Source organism: Meriones unguiculatus, chromosome X (genome assembly GCF_030254825.1).
Source record: "Meriones unguiculatus strain TT.TT164.6M chromosome X, Bangor_MerUng_6.1, whole genome shotgun sequence".
NCBI classification, from domain to species: domain Eukaryota; kingdom Metazoa; phylum Chordata; class Mammalia; order Rodentia; family Muridae; genus Meriones; species Meriones unguiculatus.
The window spans coordinates 56,236,334-56,246,980 of NC_083369.1; the positions used below are offsets into that span (position 1 = coordinate 56,236,334).

General features: G+C 38.9%; 1 pseudogene; it reads left to right on the forward strand.

The window, feature by feature from the left end:
• The first annotated feature begins 5,863 nt into the window (after positions 1-5,863).
• Positions 5,864-6,818, forward strand: LOC110543736 (basigin-like; annotated as a pseudogene).
• Positions 6,819-10,647: the final 3,829 nt, after the last annotated feature.

The following is a 10,647-nucleotide window of genomic DNA, read 5'->3' on the forward strand; positions in this document are numbered from 1 at the left end:
ACAACTTAGACGTATTTTAAAGCATTAACTATTTCTCATGTTAGAACTTTCCCCTTGTCAATTTACTCCCATTGACACTTTTCTTGGAATCAGTTTGTGTGAAGACTTGGCAATGAATTAAAGAGGTTACTATAATTCCATGTTGTTCTTTAAAGTATTCAAGGCTACATTTGTTGAAGTCAATTCAAATTTATAAACTCTGACTTAGTTAGAAAAAAACACTTGATTTCCTTCTTACTATTTTATCATGCTCAATATTGTTCAGGCTAAATTCTACTCACCTTAAAGTTAAAACTTACCATTAGGGCTGACTCTATCATCTTTACATGTCTTCACATACTCTCCCTCAGATGGTATCAATGTCCAGAGGTAAAACTTGTACAGCCTCAATGTACTTGTGAGAGAAAATTCTTGCTGAAAGTCCATCCCTGGTTTCTCTATGCCTTCTATCGAAATGTCTATAACTATGTGTGTCAATGTGGATCCTACAGTAGTGTCTACACTAGATTGTTTCAGGAACACCTGACATCTGGGGAGTCTTCCTGAGATTCATACCTAATGACCATAAAACATATTATTCTGTTAGCACTTAGCTCTTTTTCTTCCTTTTGACACTTTTAGACCTCTTCTTAGTAATCTTTCCTTTCTTACTGTTTTATACTCTATCAGGGCATGTGGGAACTTAATACTTTCATTATAGATCTTCAGCAACCCATAAGTAGCCCCAACCTTCTTTGTTTTTTTTTTTTTTGTTTTTTTTTAAATTTTTCATCAATTACACTTTATTCATTCTGCATCCCCCCATAAGCCCCTCCCTCCTCCCCTCCCAATCCCACCCTCCCTCCTCCCTCTGCTTGCATGCCACTCCCCAAGTCCACTAATAGGGGAGGTTCTCCTCTCCTTTCTGATCTTAGTCTATCAGTTCACATCAAAAGTGGCTGCATTGTCCTCTACTATGGCCTGGTAAGGCTGCTCCCCCCCAGAGGGAGGTGATCAAAGAGCAGGCCAATCAGATTATGTCAGAGGCAGTCCCTCTTCACATTACTATGTAACCCAATTGGACTCTGAACTGCCCTGGGCTACATCTGTGCAGGTGTTCTGGGTTATCTCCATGAATAGTCCTTGGTTGGAGTATGAGTCTCTGGGAAGTTCCCTGTGTTCAAATTTTCTGGTTCTGTTGCTCTCCTTGTGGAGACCCTGTCTTCTCCAGCTCTTACTATTTCCCAGTTCTTACCTAAAATTCCATTCACTCTGCCCAACAGTTGCCCATTAGGCTCAGCATCTGCTTTGATAGTCTGAAGGGCAAAGGCTTTCAGAGGCCCTCTGTGGTAGGTTCCTAGGTTGTTTCCTGTTTTCTTCTTCTTCTGATGTCCATCCTCTTTGCCTTTCCGGATGGGGATTGGACATTTTAGTTAGGGTCCTCTCTCTTGCTTAGTTTCTTTAGATGCACAGGTTTTAGTGGGTTTGTCCTATGTTGTATGTCTATATGAGTGAGTATATACCATGTGTGTCTTTTTGCTTCTGGGACAACTCACTCAGGATGATCCTTTCCAGATCCCACCATTTACCTGCAAATTTCATGATTTCCTTATTTTTCATTGCTGAGTAATATTCCATTGTGTAGATGTACCACAATTTCTGCATCCATTCTTCAGTTGAGGGGCATCTGGGTTGTTTCCAGCTCTGGCTATTACAAATAAAGCTGCTACAAACATGGTTGAGCCAATGTCCTTTTTATGTACTTGAGCCTCTTTTGGATATATGCCCAGTAGTGGTATGGCTGGATCTTGAGGAAGCGCTATTCCTAGTTGTCTGAGAAAGCGCCAGATTGATTTCCAGAGTGGTTGTACAATTTTACATTCCCACCAGCAGTGGAGAAGGGTTCCCCTTTCTCCACAACCTCTCCAGCAGGTGTTGTCACTTGAGTTTTTCATCTTGGCCATTCTCATGGGTGTAAAGTGAAATCTCAGGGTTGTTTTGATTTGCATTTCCCTAATGGCTAGTGAGGGTGAGCATTTCTTAAAGTGCTTCTCTGCCATTCGGTATTCCTCTACAGAGAATTCTCTGTTTAGCTCTGTTCCCCATTTTTTAAGTGGATTACTTGGTTTGCTGCTTTTCAGCTTCTTTAGTTCTTTATATATACTGGATATGAGTCCTCTGTCAGATAAAGGGTTGGTGAAGATTCTTTCCCAATCTGTAGGTGGTCGCTTTGTTGTGATGACGGTGTCCTTTGCTTTACAGAAGCTTTTCAGTTTCATGAGGTCCCATTTATTGACTGTTGCTCTTAGAGCCTGTGCTGTTGGTGTTCTGTTCAGGAAGTTTTCCCCTGTACCAATGAGTTCTAGGGTATTTCCCACTTTTTTTTCAAGCCGATTTAATGTGTCTGGTTTTATGTTGAGGTCTTTGATCCACTTGGACTTCAGTTTTGTGCAGGGTGACAAGTATGGATCTATTTTCATTTTTCTACATGTAGACATCCAGTTAGACCAGCACCATTTGTTGAAGATGTTATCTTTTTTCCATTGTATGGTTTTGGCGTCTTTGTCAAAGATCAGGTGTCCATAAGTGTGTGGGTTTATTTCTGGGTCCTCTGTTCGGTTCCATTGATCCACCATTCTGTTTCTATGCCAGTACCATGCAGTTTTTAAAACTGTTGCTCTATAGTACAACTTAAGATCAGGGATGGAGATACCTCCGGAAGATCTTTTATTGTAGAGGATTGTTTTAGCAATTCTGGGTTTCTTGTTATTCCAGATGAAGTTGAGAATTTTTCTTTCCAGGTCTGTAAAGAATTGTGTTGGTAATTTGATGGGCATTGCATTGAATCTGTAGATTGCTTTTGGTAAGATGGCCATTTTTACTATGTTAATCTTGCCAAGCCATGAGCATGGGAGATCTTTCCATCTTCTCATATCTTCTTCTAATTCTTTCTTCAGAGATTTGAAATTTTTTTCATACAAGTCTTTGACTTCCTTGGTTAGGGTTACTCCGAGGTACCTTATGTCATTTGTGGCTATTGTGAAGGGTGTTGTTTTCCTAATTTCTTTCTCAGCCCTTTTGTCTTTTGTATACAGGAGGGCTACTGATTTTTTTGAGTTAATTTTGTATCCAGCCACTTTGCTGAAGGTGTTTATCAGCTGTAGGAGTTCCCTGGTAGAGTTTTTGGGGTCACTCACGTATACTATCATATCATCTGCAAATAGTGATAATTTGACGTCTTCCTTTCCAATTTGTATCCCCTTGATCTCCTTCAACTGTCTTATTGCTCTAGCAAGGACTTCCAGCACTATGTTGAAGAGATATGGAGAGAGTGGGCAGCCTTGTCTTGTCCCTGATTTCAGTGGGATTGCTTTAAGTTTCTCTCCATTCAGTTTGATGTTGGCTATAGGCTTGCTGTATATCGCCTTTACTATGTTTAGATATGTGCCTTGTATCCCTGATCTCTCCAATACTTTGAACATGAATGGATGTTGGATTTTGTCAAAGGCTTTTTCAGCATCTAGGGAGATTATCATGTGGTTTTTTTCTTTCAGTTTGTTAATATGGTGGATCACATTGATGGATTTCCATATAGTGAACCACCCCTGCATACCTGGGATGAAGCCTACTTGGTCATAGTGGATAATATCTTTGATGTGTTCTTGGATTCGGTTTGCAAGTATTTTATTAAGTATTTTTGCATCAATGTTCATAAGAGAGATTGGCCGGAAATTCTCTTTCTTTGTTGAGTCTTTGTGAGGTTCAGGTACCAAGGTGACTGTGGCTTCATAGAATGAATTTGGTAATATTCCTTCTGTTTCTATTTTGTGGAATAGTTTGAAGAGAGTTGGTGTTAGCTCTTCTTTGAAGGTCTGGTAGAATTCTGCGCTGAAGCCATCTGGTCCTGGGCTTTTTTTGGATGGGAGACTTTTGATGACCGCTTCTATTTCTTTGGGGGATATAGGACTATTTAGTTGATTTACCTGGTCCTGATTCAGCTTTGGTAAGTCAAATCAATCAAGAAAATTGTCCATTTCATTTAGATTTTCAAATTTTGTGGCATATAGACTTTTGAAGTAAGTCCTAATGATTGTTTGGATTTCCTCAGTGTCTGTAGTTATATCCCCCTTTTCATTTCTGATTTTGTTGATTTGGGTGGTATCTCTCTGCCTTTTAATTAGCCTGGCTAAGGGTTTGTCGATCTTGTTGATTTTCTCAAAGAACCAGCTCTTGGTTTCATTGATTCTTTGAATTGTTTTATTTGTTTCCAATTGATTGATTTCAGCCCTGAGTTTGATTATTTCCAGCCGTCTACTCCTTCTTGGTGTGTCTGCTTCTTTCTTTTCTAGGGTTTTTAAGTGAGCCATTAGGGTGCTTGAATGAGCTGTCTCGAATTTCTTCTTGAAGGCACTTAGTGCTATGAATTTTCCTCTTAGCACTGCTTTCATTGTGTCCCACAAGTTCGGGTATGTTTTGTCTTCATTTTCATTGGTTTCTAGGAAGACTTTAATTTCTTTCTTTATTTCTTCCCTGGCCCAGCTGTCATTTAGTAACAAGTTGTTCAGTTTCCATGTGTGTGTAGGCTTTTTGCTATTTCTGTTATTGTTGAGGTCCAGCTTTATTCCATGGTGATCAGACAAGATACATGGGATTATTTCAATCTTCTTGTATCTGTTGAGGCTTGCTTTGTGACCCACTATATGGTCTATTTTGGAGAAGGTTCCATGAGGTGCTAAGAAGAAGGTAAATTCTTTTTTGTTTGGGTGTAAAGTTCTGTAAATGTCTGTTAGGTCCATTTGATTCATGACCTCTGTCAGAGACATTGTTTCTTTGTTTAATTTCTGTTTTGTTGACCTGTCCTTTGTTGAGAGTGGGGTGTTGAAGTCTCCCACTATTAATGTGTGGGGATCTATATGTGCTTTAAATTTTATTAATGTTTCTTTCACAAATGTGGGTGCCCTTGTATTTGGGGCATAGATGTTCAGGATTGTGATGTCTTCCTGGTGGAATTTTCCCTTGATGAGTATGAAGTGTCCCTTCTCTGTTTTATTATGTCACTATAGCCATTTCTACTCTACTACAAGCTCTCTGTGTTGATGTGGAATGCCATATGAATTTCCTCTCCACGATTCATAAACAGGAAAGACACACAGCCTTCGTAGTGGTATGGAGTATGGAGTTGCCACCGTTATTTTATAGACTCATTTATTTTTGTATTATTGTTTCAGAGTGATAAGAGTCTATCATGGATGAGATATATGGCAACAGATGTGAGGCATGACATCAAGATCCGAAATCTGAGAACTCACATCTTCATATAAGATATGATATGAAGCATATTCTCAGAGAATTAACAGAAACTGGGGTGATACTGTGATCACTCAAATTCTGTCTCCAGCAATGTACTTTCTCCAACAAATCTCCATTTCTCAAAGGTTTCACAGAAAGAGTCATCACCTTAAGCACAGACATCTTCTCCAAACATTCTAAACTCTTCTGAGCATCAAAATAGCATTTTGGTTTCCTGAATGTCAGTGCCTTCTCCTATCTTATCAGCTCCCATCCTCTCTACACAATGACTGATTGGCAGGGAAGCAGTATGTTCATACTACTATATTTTGTTCTTGGCATTTAAAGAGAATCTTCAACTATATCAAAGCCTGACTTTTGAAATATTAACTCACTGTAAATTCTGATGTGAGCAATGAAGTCTTATATCATAAAAGTCTTCCACTGAAACAACTGATTTATTAAATATAAGACATGCAAATAGAAATTATCAGTAGCAGTTGGCAAAAAAAATGTTGAATGCAGCAAAAGCATTACAAGGGATATTTTTCTTTCACTCAAAAGTAAACAAAAAAGTATTTTAGGATGAGGCAACATGGCAGTGCTGCTGCTGGTGCTGGACTTCATGGTCCTGAGCAGTCAAGGCACCTCGGTGACTACAGGCAACATCATAAACTCTGTCCAGGACATCAGCTCCAAGATATACCTTACCTGCTTTTTGAACAGCAGTGGCATTGACATTGTTGGACATCGCTGGATGAGAGGTGGCAAGGTACTGCAGGAGGACATGCTGCCCAACACGCAGATACACGGTGGACACAGATGACCACTCTGGTTACTATTCCTGTATCTTTCTTCCCGAGCCTATGGCAGAGGTGACATCAAAGTGAAAGTGTTACCGAGGAACAAGACCAGAAAGAAGTAAGAGCATGGAAATGAGGGAAAGAAGGTGAAACTGCAATTCAGACTCATTTAACCCGCCTATCACTGAATGGGTCTGGTTCAAGAACCCTGACTCTGGGGACTAGCCTTTCTCTAATGGCTCTAAGAGCAAGTACACCATGAGTTCCATACCTGAGAAATCAGATCTGACCATCACCAACCTTGACATGAAAGCTGAACCTGGCACCTACCTGTGTAACGCCACCAACTCCCAGGTCAGTATCCAGAAGATCATCATCACACTGCATGTGCACAGGCACATGGATGCCCTCTGACCCTTCCTGGGCATTGTGTCTGAGGTCACCATCATCTTTATCTATTGGAGGCAATGAAAACCAGACCAGACCCTGGACAACCATGACCCTAGTACCTCTCCACTGAAGGGCAGTGGTTATCACATGAATGACAAAGACAAGACTGTACACCAGAGGAATGTCATCTGGGGTGTTGGGCAGGCTGGGAGGGTGGGGGCAGGCCTCCTGAGCTCAGCCCAGCATCTACCTCTATTCCTGTGTCCCATCCTGTCCCGACCTGAGCCTACCCACCTTACCTCCTATCCCAACCTCACCTTGCAGAAAGCCCACCTAAAAGAATCATTCTGCCTGTAGCACCCCTGTTCATAGTTTAAGCTAAATGAGGTTTCTATGAAGAGAATCCATTCCTTAGGGGTTCCCGTTTTAAATTTTTCCTTCCCCCTTTAAGGGTGTCAATATAGCCCTGTGAAGTGCGAGAGTGGGGCCTTGTCCTTAGTCATGAAGGAGAGGCCAGGGGCAAGCTCTGACTTCTTGGTGGGTAGGGCCACCACCTGCTCCCCTTTATGGAACTGCCTATCCCTACTGTGGAAAACATGGCTGGGCCTGATGAGACCCACAAATAAAGACCTACTCCTCCAAAAAAAAGTGTTTTAAAGCACCTATCTCATGTGTAAGAGACCTTTCTGGGTGTGGCAGGAGGATCATGAGATTGAAATCAATCTGAGACACATAATGAGACTCTAAAAAAATGAGTTCTGTACCCCAGTTGAGCAGTTGCTATCATGAAAGTGTTGTAAAATAAAACTATTTCCACAATATAGAAACTCATTTTTAGCTATATTAAATACAGTTGCACACCAGCATGGCCCATCTTCATTTAGTCTGAAGATAAAGTATTATGTCTACCTGTTTTTGTCTGGATAGCTAGGGGTTAACCTGAAAATCCTATTATTTTTCAAAATTTATGACTCAAACTCTTATGAGTCTAATTTCCTGTCTTAGTGATTACAGTATAGTAAGTTATATTAGTGAACAAAATTCAATATTTGAAGATTACAGATATTGCCAGGTCTTGACGCCATCTTTCCAACCATCAACGGCACCAGTTCAGACTAGTGATGTAGTTGTAAAAGGCTTAAATGATTGTGCTTAATTCATATGAGCACACAGCAGACTAGAATTGACATAAAATAAAACAATAGAAGATTTTTTTTATATGCCTCTTTCTGAAAAACCATTTCTTGAAAAGTTTGGCTAATTAAGAGTCCTTTTTAAGAAAGAATGTTATATTAGTCCTGTGGATAGTTGTTTTAAGTTTGTAGTAACGAGATTTTGAGGGTTACCATACAAAACTTTACTTCAAATAATGTACCAACCCTCTTGGCCACACCAGTAATCCTTATTGAATATTCTTTAAGACTATTCACCATTACCAGTTTGCTTTATTGAGTCTTGAATGCAACGGGTTTTTATCTTTTTAAATATAGTTTTAAATAAACTGTATAAAAGATTTATAGAGCCCACATAAAGTATTACACTAGTGTTAACATTCTTAATTTCCCCTGATTTTACCCCCCCCTACCCTGCATTTTTCAAAATCAGCATTTTTTTTCTAATTTGAGAGAAGCTGTCATTAGCTAAAGGGATTTTTAGACAGGCCATTGGAAGTGTTTTGTCCTTCCTCTCAAAGAGAACAATTACATATTCTATTTAATTAAAAGCTTTATGTTTTAATAGGATCTCAAGTTACAGCCAGACAAAATCATAAAAGGTAGAGTCACTTACATGTTCATGTGAGATATATACTATCTCTTTTATTTTAATTGCTAAAAAAAATTTGCAGACTTGAAAAAGACTAACTTGACAGCCCTAGAGCCAACGGTTTATTAGCCATTATAGCCATAACTAGTTGAAAATCACTTTGAGACTTAAAGGGAGAGCAACTGTAGGGTTTCTGAGGAATACAAGGGCAGGAGAAAGTTGCCTAGCAATTAAGACAAAATCTTGTATTAAAAAGAACAAATTACCCCTATTTTACTTACCATTAGCTCCCATAAAGATGTTGTAGTTGACCTTATACCAATAAAAGCCATTGTATTAGGGTACAGGTATTCATTTCTGAACTCAAACTTAAGTCCCTCCTCTCAGGAATTCCTGGCAGAGGGTGTGTGGAGTCAAATTATTGATTTCTGTGCACCAATACCAGGGTATTCTTAAACATAAATGAAGAAAAGCTCAAGAATATGACAGAAATTGTCTCTGTTTTTAGTAGTAGCAGCAGAAGCAGGGAAATCTGATTGGGGGTATGCTGAATGACAGCCAGAAGAAGCCAAGAAGCACAGGACATATCTGCTAATCACATTCAAGCCTATACCTCACCAGGAAGCACTATCCCAGATTCCCAAAGTAAGGCTCAATTTGGGGGTCAGTTTTTCCAAAAGCTTTCTGTAAAAAGATTTTTTTAGTGGAAATATAAGCTTCATAGAGCAATAAGGGGAAAATATAAATCTCTTCTCCATCTTGTACTCACTTTTCCTGCTGTGTTTTAAGCAAAAGAAAAACACATTAGAAATTACTCTGGTGCCAGACTCTACCCTCCTCAGCTCCTGCTCCATCTAATCAGGCCACAGTTGACTGACAGTCAGGAAATAAGCCCTTCTTTGAAGGTGCAGCCAGAGTTGGTTTACAGAAAATGACTAATATGATCTAATCTTTCAGCAATATTGACAATTTTCAGTTCTGGATGATTCATATATGTATATCTAACATTCTGATTCTGTCCTGAGTCTGTTCATTGAATTATCCTTCAAGATTCAATCTTCTCAAACATTATAACCTTTTTCATTATCAAACTTCATTGCAATACAATGTTTCACAATGTGTCCAATTCAACAATATCCACCTGATAGATTTTCAACCTAAGGAAAATATCTAAGGGCAAAGACTTATTGGTGGAAGTAGAAAGCCACTTAATCAATTAATACACTCTCACTTAACTAGCATTAGGTATCTTTGCCTCTAGGTTAAGTAGGTATCCTCATTCATCAATATTTAAGATGTAAGTAATTTCTACATGGTGAAAAATCTGTGTGTGTGCTTGCATGCATGCACACCAGCATGCTCATGCACACACAAACAAACAGAAAACACATGCACACACACTTCACACAGATTCTCATTGATCTCCAAAATTACTTTATAAGGGAAAAATCTTGAGTTCCATAATTAGAAATAAAAGCATAGCAACGTATTCCTGTGTAAAGGAAAGGTTAATTTAAATCCATACCGAGTCCTAACTGATTACATTACAACTATTACTCAGGGAAGATTTTAATAGCAAAGACTAGATTGTGATAAAAATCTTAATGGAGAACGAGTAGGATGGGTGACAGTGAGGGGAGGAATGAGACCACAAAGTGGAAAAAAAAAGAGACAGTAAGAAGCAAAGCCCACCAAAGGCGAACTCCACCAATGACGTGATCTTACCAAAAGCAATTCAGCCTCCAACTCTACTGCCAGCTGGGCTCTGCAAGAATGTTACATTTTCTTTGGAATCTAGCAATTAAATATATAACCAAAGGTTTCTTATTAAAATAAAAGTACTGTTTCAAGTATAAAGCATAATTGTTAACATTAAAATTGCCAGGGTATTAACATATGAATTAGGTATTCCTGAAAGATTTTCAAACTCATTGGTACATACGGTTTATTTTCTCTGGCTAATTCAAAGTACCTTTTCTTATATTAAAAACTCTGTTTTACAATTCACTAACAGACCATGTCTCTTAGGATCCTTATTTACAGTGTGATGAATGCAGTTTTGAAATTTGCCAACATACAATTCAGGTTCCATCTACATTTATTTTTGTATTAATCTTCAGCAGGCCAGGTGAGACTTATGCTTACATGGTGTGCAGACTCTGCTGAAGAGAGTGAAGCGAGTAATAGAATGCATCTTTCCCCTGAAGGCACAAATGAATAGTCAGAAAGATGGAGACTGCCTTTTACATCGTAGAGTGCTTTTTCTGAAACTCTTCTCTCTGCCAAAGAGAACTGTCCTTTCATGGATGCATTTCCTCTGAATTGTCAACCTTTGGACTGTAACATTTGACCATTTTGATAGAAGTTTTATGCTCCTTTTGTTCCATCACTGTGTCTTTTAAAAGTTTAGTATAGTTGACAA